Source organism: Natrix helvetica (genome assembly GCF_964273705.1).
Source record: "Natrix helvetica genome assembly, chromosome: 3".
Taxonomy (NCBI): Eukaryota; Metazoa; Chordata; class Lepidosauria; order Squamata; family Natricidae; genus Natrix; species Natrix helvetica.
This window is the reverse complement of record NC_138549.1, coordinates 178,599,492-178,605,438: the sequence shown is the minus strand read 5'-3', so window position 1 is coordinate 178,605,438 and position 5,947 is coordinate 178,599,492.

Genomic DNA, 5,947 nt, shown 5'->3' with positions numbered 1-5,947 from the left:
GTCAGCAGACGGTTGGGTAGCTCTACATACATAGGTTTTGGGGCATAGTGACCCTTAAGCTTATTAATTAATGTCTCCCAAGGTATATTAAATACTTGGGCTGGCGCGACTAGGGCTCGTGCAGTGGCGAACATCTCAGGACCGCAGGAATTGAGAAAGTATCCCCTCCGCCTTTCATCTGACACATCTTTTAAATCATTAGCAAAAAGGAAACATTCAAACCTCTCAATAAAGGACTCCCACGATTCCCTTTCAGGCAAGTAAGCAGCGAACGGAGAAAGATTTGCCATGGTTACGGCTGCCAATTCAGATGAGGACGAATTAATCTTCTAACGTCGATTTTGAGTGCTTAGTTGCCTCAAGATCCCATCCTCGTCACCAAGTATTTTATCTCAGGCGCTTGAGACAAATGTGAGGCTCTATGCTTTTACAACCGTTTATTTCAGAAGCTAACGGACGCGAGCACCAACGATCGCTCTGATAGCTTTTTTATACCCCAAGCTGTCAGAGCCACAACCAATAGAATTCTTCAAAACTTGCCCGCCTTTAACTAAACTCCATTGGCCCAATCACTGACTGATTGACAGGGAAGGCAGCCACATACATACGTGACATCCAGTATTTCAGATGGAGGTATGAAAGGGATCCTGACAGGTGGATTTATTTCAAGGTGAATTTCCTGATCTTCTCCTCTGGCCGTAGGACTGAGGCAGGGAAGGACTTGCAAGCACGGCCATTCCAAGGGCTCAGGATATTTGGGGTGCTGGTTAAAGGTGCTGGTCTAAAAACCAGAAGGGCTTCAGCATCAACAGTGGCTGGAGACCAATCCTCCTTTCTCAGCCCAGCCCACCTCACAGGGTTGTTGTTGTGAGGAAAACAGAAGGCAGGACCAGTTCCCCGCCTTGAGGCGCCTATTTAAAAGAAGCAGGAGAACCAAATGGCCCGGCCTCAGTCTCCATGCAGGCAAATCGGCCTCCCAGCCAGAGCCGGTCTTTCCCAAGGCAGTGTCCCTCCCGGCTAAGTTGGCCATGCCATCTGAGGCCCTCCTCGATCTCGCCGGTGCCTCTTCCCAGCCCGGGAAGGGCCAGCCAGGAGCAGGGTGGCTGTGGAAAATAGAGATTTGCTGCTGGGACCCTCAGGCTTCTCTCCAGCTGTTCTCACTCACGCTCCCTTGGGATCCACTTTCTCACAAGGAGACCCTCCCAAGAAACAGGGGGGAGAAGATGGCAGCAGCTGGGGCCCTAACTCTAACCTCTAGTCCTTAATGATAATCCCTACTGTTAGGGATGTAACCCTAGGCTTGGCTTGGCAATGTACATAAGCTATGATTACTTTACTGTTACTTTAAATGCTTAAAAGATGGAATTGGTTTGTTACCTCAAGCAGCTATAAGAGGGAGCCAGAATGGATGTTAGCTCTTTGTTTTGTTAGATGCTGATCGTGGATATTGTTGATACTGCTCGTGAGTTACTGAGTCTTGCTACTGTTAGCTACTTTGTGTGTTAAACTGAGAATATTGATAAATGAATGACTGAACTGTGGATGACTTGGACTGTTAACTGGACTCTGAATACTTCTATATTTCTACATAGTAAACTACTATATTTTATACTATTCAGTGCCTCTGTATGTTGGTTTGTGCGTGTTATTCCATATCACTCTCATTACGCTTCTCTGCATATTCGTTCTTCTAACGGGGAGCTTAATTACTTAACACTGGTTATGGGCCCAGAGTGTTCCAGACGTAGCTAAAGAGAGAGTTGGTGTTGATATGCAATACCGTATACAGATAGCTGTTTAGTTTATAAGTGTTTACTATTATGGAGAAGATGGCACACGCACCATTAGCAAATTTATCACTGATAACCCGGTTGGATGGAACAAACTATTTTTCCTGGTCAATTAAGTGCAGCTTACTTCTGCGTACTGAAGGATCGTGGGATGCTGTACAGAATCCACCAGACGTGACTTCTTGGGATCCAGAGGACGAGGATGATGCCAAGAAGATAGCAGCATTTCAAAGATGCAATGAATGAGCATTGTGTATAATTGGTCTAACACTGACTGACCAACAGTTAGTTCATATTCGTGGGGAGAATTCTGCAGCAAGATGTTGGGAGAATTTGAAGAAGATATATGCATGTGACACTGTAGGTGCACATATACATCTTACCCACAAACTGTTTAGGGCACGTCTTCTGAAGGGAGGAGATATGTTAGCTCATTTAAACTTTATAAAAGGAGTTTTCCAAGAGCTACATGAAAAAGAACTTATTTTCTCAGAGTTACATCAAATGTACATCATTCTGTCATCACTGGATGAGAGTTATGATGATTTTGTATCATCCCTCGAGGTCCTAACCCGAAATGAAGTAACATTGACTGACATAACTGCACGAAAAATGATAATGTCAACTTAGGTATGTCTACTTTGACTATCTCTAGAAATGCAGCAATAAGCCATGATTCATGGGTTGTTGATAGTGGAGCATCACAGTGCATTACTAGAAATAAGAATTGTTTTATAAAAATGTCTGCCAGCAAGCAACATGTATCTTTGGCAAATGGATGGAGGGTGAAAGCATCTGGTGAAGGTATGGCAAGGTGTTCATTTGTAAATGAGCATTTATCCATGTTGTATATACCTAAACTGAAATTTAATTTGTTATCAGTAAGAGCTCTAGTTAAGATTGGCTATGTAATAACCTTTAGGGGAGATAAATGTATCATAGAAAAAGAAGGTAATAGGATTACTGCAAAATTAACAAATGGTTTATATATTATTGAGGCAGCAGTAAGAGTCCGTACCTATGTTAGCCAGTCAACCTTTAAGTATAGTAAGCCCCTGCTTTCACCTGAAGAATAATCAGACAGGCAAGTTGGCATATTACTTGTAGCCAGCATATTAAAGGACTAATGATATCTTTTACTTCAGGCTTATTGCAAATTTTACTGGAAGATGTTGCAATCCGCTTCTGTGGAAGGACACAGGAAACTAATGTCTGTGTAAGATACATTGCACCAGAAAAAACATATTAATAGATAATACCATGTCTAGTTGCTGATACATCCCTGCTGCTGCTGATATATCAGTTTTTCATTCCCTTTCCTGTAACTTCCTTGTAACCTTGCAAAATACAATTTCTGTATCTTCTGTAAAACGTATGTTTTGTCTAATTTGTTCAGGACAAATATGCAATGTATACTCCTTTCTTTTGATGAACAAATATCTGTTTGAACGCCCCCTCTCTAGGAGGGTATAAAACTCCTGTCCTGAACAAAGAAAGGACAGTTCAGAATTTGGTGTATGAACACGCTGAACTCAGATGCATCAATAAACCTGTCTTCTCTTGCACCTTCATGGTTTCATGTCCTGTCTTTGGCGTGCATTCAACTGATGACCATACTGCAAATTCAGTGTATGATTCAGTGTATGATACTGTGAAGCCACATGATGAATGCATATATCAGCTACATAGGCCTATTTGGTACATTAATTTCAAAATGCTGCAACAAATTGTAAAGTTGTCAGAGGGAGTGAAATTAAAACCTTGCAGTAAGTATTTAAATTATAATGTACGTAGTAAGGAAAAGAGCAGGGTTACTCCAGCAAACAGATATAATGGGTTTAAAACGAAGGAACTTTTAGAAGTTGTTTTTGCTGATCTAATTGGACCTATAAAACCCAGTTTGGGAGGTGCCTGTTATGTTTTGAGTATCATGGATCATTACTCAAGATATGGTTTCTGCTACTTAATGAAAGACAAGATGGAAACATTTCAACAATTTTTTAATTGGCTGAGATTTGCAGAAAGGAAGATAAAAGCCAAGGTTATTACTGTAGTTACTGATAATGGGACGGAGTTTACAAATTATAAGTTATTGAGAGAGGGGTTCTTTCCCACCGCCTTCAAGGCGGTGGTGAGGCCCCTCCTTAAGAAGCCTTCCCTGGACCCAGCTTCTTTAGCCAACTATCGTCCGGTCTCCAACCTTCGCTTTGTAGCAAAGGTTGTCGAGAGTGTGGTAGCACGTCAGCTTCTCCAGTACCTAGATGAAGCTGTCTACCTGGATCCATTCCAGTTGGGTTTCAGGCCCGGGTACAGCACGGAGACGGCATTGGTCGCATTGGTCGATGATCTCTGGCGGGCCCGGGACAGGGGCTGCTCCTCTGTCCTGGTCCTATTAGACCTCTCGGCGGCTTTCGATACCATCGACCATTGTATCCTACTGCAGCCTCAGCCTCTAGCACACGTGGTCCCATTTCCCGCCTTCCTGATGACGTCACCAGCCTCACCAGCCATAAACCTCACCGCACGTCATTGCTCCCATGTTATACCCCTTTTAGGCAGCCTGCACTGGTTGCCCATTGTTTTCCGGGTGCGATTCAAGGTATTAATTATGACCTTTAAAGTGCTCCATGGCTTAGGCCCGGGGTACCTGCGAGACCACCTACTGCCACCTGTAGCCTCCCACCGTCCAGTACGATCCCACAGAGTGGGCCTCTTCAGGGTGCCGTCGGCCAGACAGTGTCAGCTGGTGACCGCCAGGGGGAGAGCCTTCTCTGTGGGAGCGCCTTCCCTCTGGAATGAGCTGCCCCCGGAGCTTCGCATAATCCCTGACCTCCGGTCCTTCCGACGCACCCTAAAAAGCTGGCTTTTCCAGCAAGCCGACCTGGTCTGTTAATTTTAACTTATTTTAAATGTATTGGCTTTTAAATTCAGTTTGGTTTTTGGATATGTATTTAATTTTTTTAAACTTTTGGGATGTGTGTTTTTTTAATGTTGTACGCCGCCCTGAGTCCTTTTGGAGAAGGGTGGCACATAAATCCAAACAAACAAACAAACAAACAAACAAACAATAAGTTCCAAACTATGTTAAAAACAGCCACTATTGAGCATAAACGTTCTGCTCCTTATAGACCTCAACATAATTCGTTTGTAGAACAAAGGGGGCAAACGTTACAAGCTATGACTAGAACCATGTTGGCCGATTCAGGATTACCTGAAACATTATGGGGTGAAGCCATGATGTGTGCTAATCATTTACTGAACAATGTTGTAAATGCTTCTACTGAAGAGGTACCATTTACTCGTTGGCATGGTAGGAAACCTGATTTGAGCTACTTGCACACGTTTGGAGTTCCTGCATGGGTACATATTCCAGCACAGATTAGGTTAAAGGGACAAACTCGTGCAAGGCAGTTAATATTTGTAGGTTGTGACTCAAATCATAGATCTTGTAGGTTCTGGGAACGTGGGACAATTAAGATCTATCACAGTGCTGATGCAAAGTTTCTGGAGCATGTTGGTTGGAACAATCTAGAAACTAATGATGAGGTAATGATTGAAACCCGAGTAGATCAAAATAATGTATCAGGAATACCAGAAACGTGTGATGAAGGGAAGGAGTCTACTCAGGAGGAGGAAGTGATAAAGCAGGAGGACATTCAGGATAGTCCACCAATAAGCCCTGAGTTACCCAGAAGGTCAACCCGTGTAACGCGGCCACCTGATAGGTATCACGCATCTATTGCATGTAAGGTGGATAAGGTACCTGCTGCATACAATGAACTGACTACGTATCCAACTGAGGATAAAAAAGTAGGGAAAGCTGAAATAAACAGTGAGTTTAAGTCATTGCAGGATCTGGGAGTCCTTGACAAGACTGATTTACCTTCAAGTAAATATGCAAGGGGACACAAACTGGTATATAAGCGTAAAACGGGAGTGAATGGGAATTATGTAAACCATTATGGATGGAAATTATGTAAACCCCGATGAGTTAGACGATTTTGATATAAAAGGTTCTATGTGTGATAAGGGATGCATTATGCAATTGTATCTTGAACCTATATTATGTACTGTATTGTGTGTTAAAGAAAAAACATAAACAATGCTGTGACGTTTATGGATTTAGAATGTGAAGTTGTGTGTAAATACATTAACAA